Source organism: Chenopodium album, chromosome 14, assembly GCF_948465745.1.
Source record: "Chenopodium album chromosome 14, dcCheAlbu1.1, whole genome shotgun sequence".
Classification (NCBI taxonomy): domain Eukaryota; kingdom Viridiplantae; phylum Streptophyta; class Magnoliopsida; order Caryophyllales; family Amaranthaceae; genus Chenopodium; species Chenopodium album.
The window spans coordinates 42,099,623-42,117,681 of record NC_137847.1 but is presented as its reverse complement, the minus strand read 5'-3'; the positions used below and the strand labels follow the sequence as shown (position 1 = coordinate 42,117,681).

General features: G+C 34.5%; 1 pseudogene; it reads right to left on the bottom strand.

Moving 5' to 3' along the window:
- Positions 1-530: 530 nt before the first annotated feature.
- Positions 531-17,830, bottom strand: LOC145578088 (cysteine-rich receptor-like protein kinase 25; annotated as a pseudogene).
- Between the last annotated feature and the right edge of the window lie 229 nt (positions 17,831-18,059).

Sequence of the window (18,059 nt, the reverse complement as noted above, 5' to 3'; positions counted from 1 at the left end):
GAAGATAGGGAGGGAAAAAGGGTAGAAAAGTAGTTAGTGGATCTCACATGACATGACATTTGAGTTGAGAGCCAAGTAGGTAGGAAGTTTTGATGTTTAAAAAAATAACAGGTGGTAAAATTCGAAAAAAAAAAAAAAAAAAAAAAAACTGTAGATGGTAATTCCTAAGATAGCAACAATTATAGGTGGTAATTGTCAAATTTTCCTAATTATAATAACCTTAATTTTAACATAGTGATCTTTATTAAACTAGTATATTTTAGTTTTATTATAAAATATATTAATATATTATGACCACTGCCATAACACAATTACATAATGACTTTGATTTTAACATAATAACCTTTATTTCAACGTCCAGATATGTTTATTAATATAACGATTTTTATTAATAGTTCATAATAAAAGTTAATAAGAAGGGAGTTTATTAAAGAGTTTGTTAAATTATTATGGGATTGTTCTTTCAACAGATGAATAAAAGTTTAAAAACTAATACAGTACGTATTAGCTTAGTAAAAAGTATCAAATCATCAGAGTTTGATATTGAACATACCAAATAGAAAATAGTTGAGGCTTTTGTTGGGATCAAATTCAAACACGAGCAACTTCTCTTCTTCTGCGAAGCAAAATCCCAGTAGCTTAACCAGATTTCTATGTTGAAGATTGGCTATTAATACAACCTCGTTCTTGAATTCTCCTAATCCTTGGGTAGATATCTTTGATAGCCTTTTAATTGCTATCGCTTCACCATTTGCCAGAGTTCCCTAAAGATAAAAGGCAGTCAATTACGTGGGGCACAAAGAATGATGAATATTAAGTGACAGTTATAATCATCTAAGGTGGCTATGGCGCGCCATAGCCAGCTAGCCATTTCGGGGAGATTTTCGCTTGTTGCTGTTGTTGGTTACATTAATTAAGGGAAATAGGTAAACAAATATTTAAATCTATAAATGTCCGCACAATATTCTAAATAGTAAAATAAATAAAATAAAATAAAATAAAATAAAAAAATAAAAAAAACTCCCTCCATCCCTTAGTAATAGTTCATTTTGACCAATTTTTAGTTCCAAAATGTTTACCCTATTTGCCTTTTCCAACAACTATTAATATTAATTTTTTTTACTAAAATTCCCTCCAATTTGCAACAATATTTGTGTAAAACCTAGCTTTTCCATGTAAAATTTGCATTTCTATATATTTTTAATATTTTTATTACTTGCTTTCTCTACTTTTTTACATGCCCCAAGTAATAACTTACATTGTCAATGTACTTTTACTACTTCTTATTTAAGTTTTTTCATTTTCGTAAAATTTCACCAAAAGGGACTACCATTAAGGGACAGAGGAAGTAAGGCAATAAGCATTAATGAAGGCAAAAACAAAACAAAAAACAATTAACATTAATGAGGCAAAATAAAAACGTGTACATATACGCATATTAATGAGAGTAAACATGTAAATGCACATTAACTACTACAAGAAAAAGCCCCTAATAAGTTGGACTTTTAGTGTCACCTGTACATAAGGTGCGACTTATAAACCTATCGAGTTGCCTCATACTTATTAGGCGACTTGTTAAGTTGGGGTTAAAATCAACAAAGCACGTAACGAGTCGCCTAATATATATAAGGCGACTTGATAGGCTAACAAGTCGCACCATATATGCATACGACTCTATAACCCGACTTATTTGGTGGTTTATATTAGATTTTCCAAGTAATCTATACAAAAAGTGCGACTTGAAAACCTGTCGAGTCACCTTATACATATTAGGTATGTTTTGTTAACTATGACTCATACCTAATGAGTCGACTTATATGTATAAGTCGACTCAATAGGTTAATGAGTCGAACCTTATACGCAGGTGACTTTGAAAATCTAATTTAAGCCACCAAATAAGTCAGATTATAGAATTATATGCATATATGGTGCAACTTGTAAACCTATCAAGTCACCTCATGTATATTAGTTGACTCGTTATGTGCTTTGTTGATTTTAACCTCAACTTAACAAGTCTCTTAATAAGTATGAGGCGACTCGATAGGTTTATAAGTCGCACCTTATGTATAGGTGACTTCTAAAGTAGACACTGATTTAAGGGATTAATTTGTTATTGAAAAAATTGCCCGGAATAATCCGACCTTTGGCTCATCCGCTCAAAATAATCCCACCTATTGGTTATTTTTAAATAATCCGACCATTATACCCAATCCGCTTAAAATGGTCCCAACCGGTCATGTAACTTGTTATAACAAGTTACTTGACACATGTCGCCCTGTGATTTGTCAAAAAAATAAAAATAAAATAAAATAAATTTTAAAAAAAGTTAAATGTTTTTTTTTTCAATAAATAAAATTAATAGTTATTTAAATACCACCACCAGCCCAAGCCTTCCCTGCCACCCCTGACACCCAGCCTAGTGGCTCCGGTCACCCACACCCCCGACACCGGCAATGCGCCTAAACCCCCCCGAACCCCCGCCTTCCTCCCTCACGAAACCACCGTCTCCCTCCTTCCCTCACGAAACCACCTACCAAACTCCATCACGAAAGCACCAGCCCCCAACCCCAACTCTAGCGTTGGCGCTGGCGTCGCGACGAGCCCTTCCTTGAACCACCAACACCTTCCCTTCCCCATGAAATCCAGGCATAAGCGAGATTTTCCGTCCCCTGATCCTATCACAATCCCAGCCCCCTCCCCGTTCCATGTCTTTACGGCCACGCCCCCGTTCCCTGTCCCTTTTACGGCCACGTCGTCCTCCCCGACCTCAATTCAGGCCGCGTGACCTCAATTCATCTAGTGTGGTGGGTTTCGATTTTCAAAAGGGTTTTGGGGTTGGGTTGGGATATCAGTCGGTTTCTAAGCGGCGGTGGATTCGGGTCTGGGTGGAGCGGTGGTTTCTGGTCTGGGTGGGGTGTTAGTTCTAGGGTCTGGGTTTGGGTGGTGGTGGGATGTTGGTGGTTGTGGTGTGGCTTAGGTGGTTGTTATTTTCTTTTTATTTTTTTGTATATGCTTTTACTTTTTTTATTATTAATGTTTTTTATATTATTTTGGACGAATCAAGTTATGAAACGTGCATATTAAACTTAATAAAAAAAAAATTACCTCTTCAACCGGTTACTTGTCACCCGGGACCATTTTGAGCGGATTGGATATAACGATCGGATTATTAAAAAATAACCCAAAGATGGGATTATTTTGGGCGGACGCCCCAAAGGTGGGATTATTCCAGGCAATTTTTCCTTTGTTATTTATATTCCTTAATTTAATAAATTAATTTTTTATTTACATTCCATACTACTTTTGGTCAACAGAATTGCATATTTTTTTGTTAAAAGAGAAAAATTGAGTTTAAAAGAGAGAGAAACGATGGTAAGTTTTTAATTCGAAGTGATTCAATATATTACAGATCAGAGTTGATTTTACCATTTCGATGAATTCTTAATTTAATGGAAAGATGTAATTGACAATTTCGTTGTTGAGAGAAAAGGTGATTTTCAATTTTTTAAATTTTAAATCTTTTTTTTTCTATGTTTGTATTATTGTCAGATGTGATGATGTTCTTCATATAATGATGAGTGTTCTTTTATCATTTCTTGGATTAATATTCATATTTAATTTGGAATGTAATAGCTTCTTTGAGTCAGATCAATCTTTTATTTGGCTCTAAACTATATATTCTATACATTACAAATTACAAACAACATTACTTAAGGTTTATAGATTAAAATATTTTTTGGTCGGGCATCAATAATACAAATTATGTTCTTTTTACTTGAATAATATGTTCTTCAATGTTAATGTTGTTTCCTTTAACCCATATATTATTTTGGGTATTATACTATACTATACTATCACACACATGTTCTCCTTTGATAGATATTATAGTTAGATAATATTTGTCGGATATATTTGTATATTTCGTATCCTTATCATACTAGATCTCCTAACATGATTAGGGTTAGGCTTGTATCTCTATATATATTCATCAATGGTACACACTCCTGTGCCTTTCCCTACAGCGGGCTCATACCAGCCTCGACCCATTCTTAGTAGGCCATCCCAATAGCAGGCCTACTTTATGGGGCCGACCAACTACGGCTCACCCATGACCCCCACCGAACTTGGCAGTGCGTATTCGTCAATGGGTTTCTCAAATCCAGAGACTGGATGGTACATGGACTCTGGCGCCATGTCTCATATGACAAACAATCCCAATACTCTTCTTCCCCTTTTTAATTTAAGCATTAATAACCACATTTTAGTAGGCAGTTGTCATCGCATTCCAATTACTGGTTATGGTCATACCACCCTTCCGAATAATACTCTTATGCTCAATAATGTTCTTCTTGCACCACAAATTATCAAAAATTTAATTTTTGTGCGTAAATTTACTTATGATAATTTGGTGTCCATTGATTTTGATCCTAATGGTTTTTCTGTGAAGAATCTTCGTACGGGGAGGGTAATCACGAGATGCAATAGTGCCGGGGAGCTCTACCCAGTTTCCACAAATATTCTAAGCACATGTCTAGCCACATCTCTCACCACTGTCACCCTGTGGCATGATTGTCTAGGACATCCCGGGGCTTCGTCTTTACTGTTTCTTAGGAGCAACAATTTTATTTGTTGTAATCACTACAAAATTAAGTCAATATATTATCAACTAAAACTTGTTATTCACCAAAAATTCGTTTCCAACTCTATTTAGCAACGGGTTGGAAACGAAAATTTGTTGTTGCTAAAAGGCTTGTTGCCATGGAATTTTGCTACCAGTTGTAAAGCAATTTTGTTGCAATATTGCATCCATTTAAATATAGTTTCCATGATGGTTGCTGTTTTTGGTGCATTCGTTGCCAACTTTGGCAATAGATTACCATTGGTTGTTGCTAAATTAGCAATAAATTATTAATGTTAGTTCCTAAAATAGCAACAAATTATTAATGTTGGTTCCTAAAAATAGTAACAAATTATTAAAGTTGGTTCATAAAAAAAGCTACAAATCACAAATATTGGTTGCTATCAACACTACGAGTCAAAAACCCAATCCCCATTAGTAGTTCGGTTCAACCCGATCTTTACCAATCTGAAACCTCATTCGGGTCAACTCGGCTAGACTTTTTGAATCCCCTGTCTCAAGGATCGCAGTTGGTAGGAGTCAAACTTGTGACCTCAAAGTCACATGATGAATCTCTTACCAACTATACCAAGTACTATTTGTTTACTTCTATGCATATAATTTATAATAAGTGAACGAAATATTAGAGACAAAATTGAAAATTTTGTCTCTAAATTAGGGACGAAATAAAAAATCCGTCTCTAAATTAGAGATGAAATTGAAATCCGTCTCTATTTGATGTCATTATAGCAACAAATAATAAGAAGAGTGTCTTCAAATAATTTTATACATAATAGCAAAAAGTGGCCTACGTATAAATTGACAACAAAATGTAATACAACTTATCTCTAATGGTAACAAATAAAAAAATACGTTATCATCTAGCAACAATAGTTAAGACGACTTGTTTCTAATGGCAACCATTCAAAAATTCATTGCTTTGTTTGTTTTTAAATCAATACAAATAAAATATTTGTTGTAATACCCCGTATTTTTGAAACGTATTTTCTAATTAATTAATTAATTAATATTTTCTAAAAAGGGTATTTTAGTAATTTATTTTACTATTTGAATTTTGGAGCCAAAATGATATTTGAATTTCGGCGCCAAAAGTATTTTAAAACTCAATTATTATTTTTGGATTTTGGATAAGATTTATTATCCATTTATTTTATTTAAAAACCGGATTATTTATATATATACCGGATATTTTAATCAAACAAAATTATATTTTATTATTTATTTAAAAGGGCCGAAAATTCCTAAATTATTAACTATGACTTTCGAATTTTCTATGTGTAGAAAATCTGATTTTCTTAGTTATTTTATTTAGTGAATAATTGGTATTTTTCTAATTAATTATTTTATACAAAATATATTATTTACACAATTATTTTTAAGCCTAAAATCTATCAAAATAATTTCCTAAACATTACTAATATGGTTCGAAAATTTGGAGCTATGGAAGCTCAAAAATTTTCTGCCACTTTGGTTGGATTTTGGGTGATTTATTTTGTTAAATTGTATTTTTAATTATCTCCTTGAAATCTCTTATTTCCTTAATTCCTATTTTCCATCTCACAAAAATTTGATCATCTTATTTTCCTACCTTTTATTTTTCTTGATTATTCCCCAAGTAATCTTCCTTGCCATATTATTTTTCATGACAACATACCTTCCATATTTTTGTTATACACAATCACTTTAATATCAAAAGTTTCCATATTTCTTTATTCACTTCTCTAAGTAATTCCTTAATACTTTTTACCATAATTCTTCCCACATTCTCTTGCCATAATTCTTGCATGAGCTAGCCTATAAATACCCCTTCATACCTCTCATATTCTTCACACCAAAACTCAATTCTCTTCTTCTCTCTTATTCTTCTTTTCCCTAAACCTTTTCATACTTTTCTTCTTCTCTTTTCATACAAATATTATCCCGTATACCTTTGAAGCCAGTTTTCGGGCACTTCTGGTAAGTTTTTGGGGTATTGATGTTTCATAGAAGATTGTTCCTCTCAAAAAATCCTTGAGATTAGGCTCAAGAATCACCCGATTCGGAGTTATATTGAAGGAGTTATGACCTCTGCAAGTTCTGCCTATTCTTTCCTACGAAAATTCACTTCTCTTTAATCCTATTCTTTTATCTTTTTCATGGTTAGTTTTCTAAAATACAAATACCTATTTCAAAGCTATAATTTTATATTAAAGTATTATTTTAAAAGAGTTTTATAGTCCATGCACATTAGATTTGAGTTTATGTTGTGATAACCTTATGGTTATGTTATTTGCAAGGTGTATTCGTGATTGAACTTTGAAAGTGCAAAGTGTTGATTGATATTCGAAATCAAGGTTCTTGAGGTTCTTTTTGTGTGGTTTTTCTAGCAAGGATCAAGGTATGTTTAGGTGGCTAGATACCTTTGAAAGTGATTGGTTTGAATAACATGTTTTATATGATTTTATGATGATTGAATTATGATTTCGAAATAAATTATGTTTGTAGGTATTGATTTTAATAAAAGTATTTTGAATGATTAATTTTTAAATCACATTTTGAATGGTTTGAATTATATTGGAATTTATTGGATATTAAAAGAATTTATTGAACCATCAAATTATTATTATTAATGCTTTATAAGCATGTTGGTAATCCCACTATGCGGATTTGATTTATTGATAAGGCCTTGGACTTTGTATGACCGGGTCTTTCCTCAAGAATAGCCTTGTAATATAAGGAGACTAGCTTGGAGGGTGTGCACACTTGGGTGAGGAATTGGATTAAAAGAAATTGGTTCTTAATAAAGGAATTGGTTTTATTAACTATTATTTTGAATATTGAATCATTGGAATCGGTTTTGGAATAATGAGTTTGGAATTTATTGGATTAATTATTGGAATTGATTTTTAAAGCATGTTTGCAAAAAAATTGAGTTTACATTATCTTGCACTTATCGTACTTAGCATATTTTGCTAATTCGTATTTCTTATTTGTTTTGGTTCGCCCTGTTTACCGTAATGGTAAGTAGTGTTGACTATTTTCAGGTGGAGTCATGAATGAGCATATGAGAGTCCAGGGATTTGCTTCATCTAGTTTAGGAATAATGGTCTTGTCTTTATTTTGAGTACTCATAACAATGTTACTATTTTTATAAGTATTAATAAAAGAAAGTTGAGTTTCCGCTGCAAGTTTTGTTATTGAGTTAAGTGTTTGAGTAGCCTTGCGTAATCACACGGCGGTAATACGCCCAAGTCTATCTCTATGGTATAATTATACGTATTATACTGGTATTTCCGTAGAGAGAGATTTGGGGGTGGTACATTTGTTGCCATAGTTTGTTACTATATGGCAACAAAAGAAAAATATGATGCCATCTAGTAATAACTAGCAAACAATTTGTTTTAAACAGCAACAAATCAAAAACATTTAGCCATTAATTATTAAAAAAAACTAAAGCATAAAATGTCGCTTATAATTAGGCAATGACAAAAATTATATTCGTTGTTATTTAGCAACGTTTTAAAAATTTGTTGCCAAACTTAGTTGCTAAAAAGCTTTTATTTTTGTAGTGAATAAGGAGCATGACCCCTCTTTTTGCAATTCATGTCAGATAGGGAAACATGTTAGACTTTCTTTTTATGATTCAAATAATAATATTTCTTCTGCTTTTGACATTATTCATGCTGATTTATGGACATCTCCCATTCGAAGCATTAATGGTCATCAATATTATTTGGTTCTTCTTAATGATTTTACTCATTATGTGTGGGATATCCCTCTTGCTTACAAATCTCAAGCCTTCCAATGGTTCATACTCTTTAGAAAATATGTGCAAACTCAATTTGAACGTCCTGTTAAATCTTTTCAAAGTGACCACGGTCGCGAATTCGACAACAACCCCTTCAAATAGCTTTGTATTGAAAACATAATGATTTTTAGATTCTCATGTCCCCACACTTCTTCTCAAAATGGAAAAGCCGAACGTATGATTCGAAACATTAATAATTTCAAACGCACCATATTGTTTCATGCTTCCTTACCCCCGTCCTATTGGTCACATACTCTTGAGACGGCCACATATCTTCTTAATATTTTTCCAACCAAATCTCTAAAGAAAATGACCTCGGCTCAAGCTTTGTTTCGTAAAAACCCATCTTATGATCATTTACGGGTTTTTGGATGTCTATGTTTCCCAAATCTCTCTGCTACGGCTCCTAATAAACTTGCACCTAGATCTCCTTGTGTCTTTTTAGGGTATCATTCCAACCATCGAGGTTATAAATGTCTAGATCTCACAACTCGCAAAATTATTATTTCAAGACACGTAACCTTCAACGAGTCTATACTTCCGTATAAAAATTTGGAGAGTTGCACTTTAAAGGATTATGAGTTTTGGGGTTTTGATGATAGATCACAAATTCTAACTCATTTCTTTTTGCAATAGCCCAGATCAATCCCTCAAGCCCAAACACATACTCCCAATCAACAAGACCAGACCCAACCTTCACCTTCACCATTAGGCGCTGGAAATCCAGTGGCCCAACTAGTGACCATCAGTCCTAGTCCAGCGACCGCTGGGTCTCCCTCGGCCCAACCCGCGTCCTCCCCTGCTGGGATTTCTTCCCCAAGTTCAGCCTAACCGCCACTTTCTCCCTCCAGCCCACCTCATTACACCTCTCCAGCCCACCTCATTACACCCCTCCAGCCCATCAATCTACCATCCTTTCTCACCCAAATTTCCTTACTTCACCCCAATTGCAGACGAGATCTCGTCATGACATTATTAAACCAAATCCTAAATATGCCAACTTGACTATTGAGCAAAAATCCCTTTACCACGAAATCACAAACAAGCTTTACAAGACCATAATTCGAATGCTGCGATGTTTGATGAATATAGTGCTTTGATTTAAACGGGGACTTGGTATTTGGTACCTAGGCCTACGGGGGTGAATATTGTTAATTGTATGTGGCTTTTTAAACATAAATACAAGTCTAATGGTGACCTTGAAAGGCATAAAGCTCGTCTTGTATGTGATAGCAGGTCGCAGGAGGTTGGTATTGATTATGATGAGACTTTTAGACCGGTGGTCAAACCAGAAACTATTCGCACGGTACTCAGTTTAACTATGGCTAAAAAGTGGTTCATTCATCAGTTAGATGTAAAAAATACCTTTCTACATGGTGATTTGAAGGAAACAGTATACATGCATCAACCTCTGGGTTTTGTTGATCGGAGAAAACCTGACTATGTCTGTCGCCTTCGCAAAGCTCTTTATGGTTTGAAGCAAGCTCCAGGAGCTTGGTATCAGCGATTAGCGAATTTTCTACTCAAGTTGGGTTTCATCATTGCCAAGAGTGATAATTCTCTTTTCACTTTTTGGCAAGGAGACGATATGACATATTTACTGCTTTATGTTGATGATATTCTTTTAGCTACATCTTCTGACAGGTTGCGCATGGGAATAATCTCTAGCTTGGAAACCGAGTTTCCTATGTCGGATCTAGAGTCATTGAGTTATTTTTTAGGTATTACGGTAACCCGCACTCCCTTTTACATGTTATTATCTCAAGTGAAATATGCTCAGAACATCTTAGAGCAAGCAGGTATGAGCTCTTGTAAACCTGTCGCCACTTTAGTTGACACTAAGTCCAAACTTAGTGCAAATTCGAGACCTCCGTTTCGGGATTCTACTTGTATCGTAGTCTTGTAGGTGCACTTCAGTATCTCACATTTACTCGTCCAGATATTGCTTATGCGGTACATCAGGTGTGTTAATTTATGCACGATCCCAGGGGGACACATTTTGATGCATTCTGCGTTATATTCAGGGTACCATTGATCATGGTTTACATTTATATCTGTCTGCTCCTACTCGCTTGATTACTTATACTGACGCTGACTGGGGAGGTTCTACATCGGGTTATTGTTGCTTTCTCGGGGACAACCTCATTTCTTGGTCAGCTAAACGTCAGCCTACTTTGTCTAAATCAAGTGCAGAAGCGGAGTACCGAGGCGTCGCAAATGTTATTTCTGAAGCTTGTTGGCTTCGTAATCTTTTATTGGAGCTACATTGTCCGCTCCGGAAGGCTACTATTGTTTACTGTGATAGTATCAACACTATCTACCTTTCTAGCAACCCGGTTCAACACCAATGCACCAAACATGTGGAGATGGACATCCATTTTGTTCGGGAAAAGGTTGCCTTGGGTGAGGTTAGGGTTCTTCATGTTCCATCAAGATATCAGTTTGCAGACATCTTCACTAAGGGCCTATCGAGGGAATCGTTTTTAGACTTTAGATTCAATCTTTGCGTACGACTTCCTCCCGCTATGACTGCGGGGGTGTGATAGATATTATAATTAGATAATATTTGTCGGATATATTTGTATATTTTGTATCTTTATCATACTAGATCTCCTAACGTGATTAGGGTTAGGCTTGTATCTCTATATATATTCATCAATGATACACACTCCAATATGAGGAGTTTTTCCGAAATCTAACATCCTTTATATAGTAGTAAGAGAAAGATAAATTCTTCATTTTCCAAATTTCCCAATGTAATATGTCAACAAAGAAACTGTGGTAAAATACCATACATTTGCAAGTGATCCATTAAAAAACGAAACAAATAAAGTTACACATTTTAAACTAGTAATGTAATAGCTAATTTCATAGTCAAATCGATTAGGTCATAATCCATTATATTGTTTACCTTATAAACACTGCCAAATCCGCCTTGACCAAGCTTGTGGTCGTCCGAAAAGTTGTTAGTGGTAGCTTCAAGTGTCTTTAAATCGAACATCAAGGACTCCGCGGTTATCAAATCATCATACTATATCAATTAAAATAAACATGATTAACCAACTTAATTATACATCTTACTAAGTTAACAAAAAAAATTGAACGTGTATTATGAATTGGATAATAAGTACCATAGTTAACGTCTAGAGAAGGGTACTTCTTTGCTTTCTTCTTAAATAGACAAATACTTGTAATTAGCAACCCTAAGACAGCTAACGGAACAATGGTCGCCACAACTACTCTCTTTGCGGTAGCTTCCTTCCACCCTGCAGAGATAGGAACACTTTTGAAAATTTACGAAACAATGAATTTATGAAGCAAGCATTTGATCAATGATTTGAAAAATTAAAATAAATAAATAAATAAATATCTGTCAACAGTATTCGAGTATGGTATTGTTGAAAGTAATGCTCAATTTTTAGCAAAGTAGTTGTGGTCCTTAATTTTAGAAAAATGATTAGTTATTCATGCATTTGTATAGTTGTCTTTGGTGTTGTGAAGTGGACTTTCTCTCTTAATTTTCTTGTGTGGCTTAGATCCATATTTATTACTCCGTATTATTTAATAATAATATTAGTTACATTATGTTTGGGTCCACTTTGCTCCAATTAGGCCGGTCCACAAATGCTTTAATTACAAGCCCAAAGCAAAGGTTCAACTCTCCAAATCATGCCAAGTCAATCAAAGGCTCAGTCAATATGGCAAGCCCATTTGATTTCAAGGCTCATTCATCTATTGGGAAAGGTATAAAAGCCTTCACTCTCCTCTCTCTACATTCATTCATATTAAGCCTCAAGCAATTAATACTCTTGCTTAGATTTCTCTATCTAAACACTGTGCCGACTTCGGCATCGGAGGGACCTTTCTCGACACAACCCCGTGGCCAGTTTATGTGTGTTTACTGCAGGAAATCCTCGGCCCAAACATCACTTGGAACGAGATCAATCTTCAGCCCACAGGAAAGGACCTATCCGAAGGTCTTATTGTTTTCAATTGAAACACATTATACATTCATTGTATACGTTTGATTAGCTTACTTTGTCATATAATCTCAATTGGTTAAAACGAATTTTACTTCATGGCTAGTTCAAGGAGTCTTTGGCGATCTTATTCCAAATGGCTGCTCCCAACACCATCGTTGGTGGTTATTGTGAAAATTTAGCCCCGTCTGTAAAAGTGAAGTTGGGAGTTAGAGTTTTGTGTTTGGAATAGTTAGGTTAGTTGGCCGTTTTTGAGGTTTGAGGATTTCGACCTTGTTTTCTTAAGGCTCTCCTATCACCGTTGTTTAGGGTTCTCCGATTACGACAATTTCGACGACAATGGTAAAGATAGGTTAGATTTTGTGTGTTGTTGTTCAATCAGTAGCTTTCCTTTTTGTTCCTTTTCTTGTTTAAGTTAGTTTAGCCTTAGTTATATTGATTTATTTTTCTCTGTCCTTGGTGTCTTATAGTTCTACGTTGGGTTTTGTTAGTTTATTGTCCTTAATAAGCTTGATAATTAGGCTTCTAAATGGTGGAGTCCCTTTGTTTGTGGTTGTGGTTGGCTGTCTGAGGCTTTCTAGTTGTCCTGGCTTTGGAGGGTTGCTTGTTCTTGCTCCTTGGTATGCTGTTCAGGGGCTAAGGGAGGTGTTTTTGGGTGTAGTTCTTAGGTCTAGGGAGGTGCTGAATTTTAATTTGGTGTGATTTAGATGAAGTAATTGATATTATTTATGTGGTTTTGAGGTTGGATTTTGTTATACTCTACGGTGCTAGATCTTTTGGTTTTCATGTTCACCTATTTTAACTATGCAAAGATGGAGCTTTTGGATACCAGGTTGTCTATAGGTAGAGGTCTAGCAGTTATTTGTGGTTTGATGAAGCTGTATTTTTTGGTCTATAATTGAGTATTGGGGGGTCATGAAGGAATTATCAAGGAAAGGTAATTCCCAAAGTTGGTTAGCAATGATGTTTAAAGTCATTGCTCTCAAAAATTTTTATCTGAAAGAGGCTCCCTTACACATGGTTTTGGGTAAGGGAGGTTAGTTAGTATCAGTAAACCATGTGCAAGGGGAGGTTATATGGTGGTGATAGAGGGGAGAGAAATGGCTGAATTTACAAAATTATCTTGGTGTGGCTGCTAATTTACAAATTAGCTTTGATATTAACAAGCTTTGTTAATAGGAAAATTGCCATGATTAATCCCAACTTTGCTCCATCCGCCAATATTAATCCCAACTTTCGTTTATTTTTTATTAATCTCAACTTTGTACCCAATCCGCTCCCATTGCTCCTAAATGACTTGCAAGCGATTAAGCAGGTTAACATTTGTGTGTTTGTTTTTTCTTGCACATGTGTCAATATTTAACTGGTTGAAAAAAAGAGAAAAAAATGTAAAAAAAATAAATAAAAATCCCTAAAACTAACCCAACAACCACAGCACTACCACCGGCAGCGCAGCATAGCCCAGCCCCTACCCCACTTTCGACTCACACGCACTCCCTTCATAGCCCACAACTATAGAAAAACCTACCCTAACCCTAAAAGGTCGTTTCCCCACTAAATAACAACCCCCTCTCCCCAAAAATGACCACCAAAATTGGCCACAAATGGCTGAAATTGGTCGGTTTTGGGGTTGAATGGTTGATTTCAACCCTTTACCGATCGATTTTCGGCCGTTAGTGGCCGATTTCATGGTTGTATTAGCGAAAGGGGTTTCGTTTTGGACGGTTTAGGGCTGCGAGAATTGGAGGTGGGTGGGTTCCGGTGGTCGGGGCTGGGGAGAGGGGATGGGTTGCGTTGTTCGGGGTTGGGGAGAGCCAGAGGGGATGTGTTTGTGATGGCTGTTCCTGGTGGTGGTGGGTCTAGGCATAGGGTTAGGGTTAGGTGTGGATTTGGTTGTTCGTGTTTGTGGTGGTGGTGGGGTTTGGATGTTCGTTTTTGTGGTGGATCGATGGTACCGTGGGAGGGGAAGGGAAGGGTGTCTGGCAGAGAGGCAACAGGTCGGAATTTGTCGGAGAAGGCTACCTCCCTGCCGGCAACGATAGGGGCTACCTCGGGCACCACCTGCCTGAGGTAGCAGAGCTGCCACCTACTGCTGGGTAAGGTTGGGGTTTTTTTTTTTTTGTATTTTTATTTTATTTATTTTTTTTAAATTTTTTTTTGGACTTATCACATGTTGACACGTGTCTAGTAACCTCCTACATCAGGTTGGATGACTGGTTGGGGGTGATAAAAATTATTAGGGTGTAAAGTTGGGAGTGATAAGGAATAAACTGAAGTTGGGATTAATATTGGCGAATGGAGCAAAGTTGGAATTAATGGTGACAATTTTTCCTTGTTAATATAGGATATCAAGTTTATCAATTTGTTTTTTCTCCAATGTAACATACATCCTTTGTTTAAATATTTCTTCCGTTTTTAAATACTTGCTCCATTATTTATCTGGGACACGTATGCCGATGCTCATCTTTGATCAATTATATCTATAATTATCAATAAGTATAAATTCTTATAATTGAAAATTAATAATCTATTTATTGAGACGATTCCAACAAGTACCCACGAGACTATATTTTTTCTATTGTATAATTCACAAACATTAGTCAAAGTAGGACAAATAAATAGTGCAAAGTAGAAATGAAACAAGTATTAAAAAATGGAGGGAGTAATAATTGTAACACTAAGCAATGCATAAAGTTATAGGAAAATTATAAAGTGGAGACCAAAGAGATATTTTTATAATATAAAATATAATTGTTTGATAATATACAATTTAGCATAAGTGGTATATTGGCAAAGATTGTTCAAGTTGGGTTAGTGAGAGAGGTATAAAAACTAATAGGTCATTATCAATATGAAAGTGTTCAATTATTATAAAACAAACGCAAATAAATTTAAAAAAAAAAAAATGTGGTGATTATTACAAAATACAGGGAGCAATTTATTCGAGCTGTGTTAATTTTTTTTCTTAATTTGAATTTTTTTCCAAAATCAATTTAGAGGATAGGCAAGATTTTTTTTTTTTTTTTTTTTTTTTTTTCTGAAGTGGCTTTCCCATCACCTACTTTACTTTATTTTTGTGAAGCAGTATACTTTACTTTATTTCCTGTCAAATATCAATGAATTTTTTAGAGTTAAACATGAGCAATAAATTTTTTCCCCCTTTCATTGTTCTTCAATATTTTTCCTAGATAAGCTACAAATTTACAACTGTTCGAACTAGAGGAATTACAAATGCCTAGTTGTCAAACAAATGCATGTTATCAAGTCATGCATTTTCAATCAAGACAAAAATTTACAATTTTTTCTATGAAATTAAAAATGAAATTTCTCACTTGTATGTGAATCAAATGAGCACATTCTCATCCACTTTTTCCCTTTTTGACTTTCCAACGGATAAGTACATCAATCATATTCCTTGAGTTTTTAATTTCTTCACATTAGATATTTTGACCCATCTTTAATATAAAAAAAAATGTTCACACTTTACCCTTTACCATCACAATTTTATCTCATTATTCCACAGGTTTATTAAAAAAAATGATATACAAAACAAAACATAGTGTACTTTATTCGTATTGAAGTGATTTGCTATTCTGAATTGTTTTTAAACCATGATTAATAAATATGTGTATGCAATTTTAAGGCTAAGTATGAAATGCCGAATATATAAAAGTGTAAAGGTTAATTATTACCAACAATGCCGGAAAAATGTGACTTTGTCATAATTTTCTAAGCTTATATCATTGTAGATTTGTGATTTTACTACATACTAACATGAACTAGCATTTTTGTTTACATCCAACACAATAATTACCTCCGTTTTATATTGTGTGCAACAATTTTGTATTTTTTTTTTTTTTTTTTTTGGATAGGAACAAAAGTTATGATAAGCACTTCTGAGCATAATTTCTTAGTGAGTTTTATTTTATTTTATTTATTTATTTATTTTGACGTGAACTTCTTTGTGATTATTAAATGGAGAGAGAATGATGTTTATGCATATGATAAGGACAAAGACACAGTGAAATGACAAATTAAAAAGAAAAGAAATCATTTATTACACATTATGTACAACATCAATTTTTAATAAATGTTGTACATTATATTAAACCGAGGTAGTTTTGCTTACATTTACTCACTCCGTATTTTATACTTGTTCCATTTCTCCGGATATAAAATTTTTGAGAGGTTAGTTGAAGAATAAAATAAATCTGAAAAATCAAAGGTGTGTATAAGTATAATATGAGGGAACACTGGTAGGGTAAAAATAGAAAACTATTATTAAATGTTTTTAAAAGAGGAAATCAAGCAACTAATGAAATACGACTGTAAAAGAAAAATGGAGCATAAGAAAATACGGAGAGAGTAATAACATTTCAACATTGTTTAGTTTTAGTTGTAACTAGTAATGGTAATAATTGCCCTGAAATATTAGCTACAAAACTTAGAATTGGCTTTTTTAAATTGGCTTTTTGATTGGTTTTTAACATTTTCTTTTTGAATTGGTCAAACCGCCAAAAAAATAGTGATGAATATCAATGAATGCCGAAATAACGAACAAAACACGTTTTGGAAAAAAATCTTATCTCATATTGTAACAAAACTAAAGGACATATACCTGGTTTTGTTCTAGCAATAATATTAGTAGGAGAAGGCACTATGTTCGGTGCTGGTGATGGCTCCAAACCTGTTAAGCTGTAAAACTGATACATTTCATACCTTAGAGTACAACTTGGCGTTAATATTATTCCTCCTCGCGCCAAGACATTAGGAACAAGATTAATGGCTACATTGAAGCACTTGCTACAATCAACCATCGTCAAGTTAATCACATTGAGCCAAAGAGTATATATATCGTTTCAAGGGTAAAAACCATTCTTCCTTAGTGGCATACTTGTTACTGGAGTTAAAAGCTGCGTCGAACGCTACATTACTCAACATATCCCTGAACAATGACAAAGTCCAATCTTTGACATGGTCCGTGACATTGTTAACATTGTATAGCGCTATGTTGGGTTCCTCTTGAATTGAAGGAGATTGAAAAAGGACATGTTAGAGTAACGAAGCATGCATCGTTCCATCCAAATTATTGCTTGACTTGCTCTTGGACACCTTATTGTCACCTCCTTGCTAGCCATCTTAACACAATCGTTACAATCGTTGCGATCAATGTCACCTCGACACAAGGCAAGGCCATAAGTAGGATCTGGAGTTTGTAAGCCTTGCTTTTGTGTAATGAAACCATCATTGGTAGTAGAAATTTGGGAGACCAAATTAGATAGTAACTTGTTGAGATTGGTGTCATACGAGCTTTTTAAGAGGGTATAATGACGAGTTGTAGCAATCTGATTTCAAGTAGTTCAGACTTGGAAACGAATTTGAGGTATTAATTAGAAAAAATAATAATAGTAAGAAGGACATCATGAAGAATTGAAGATAATAATAGTCGTAAGTTTGAGTTAATACTCACACTAATTACCCATATTGGTTCTCGGCTTGTTTGAGCCTAGAATATTATCTTAATATTAATAATAACGCCTGGTGGGTATTTAATTCCAAAAAAGAAAATAAAAATGGTGGATCAAATATTTGAATATTATCAATATGATCCAATTCACAACTTGCGTTGCGCCGTAGGGGGGAGTCTTAAATG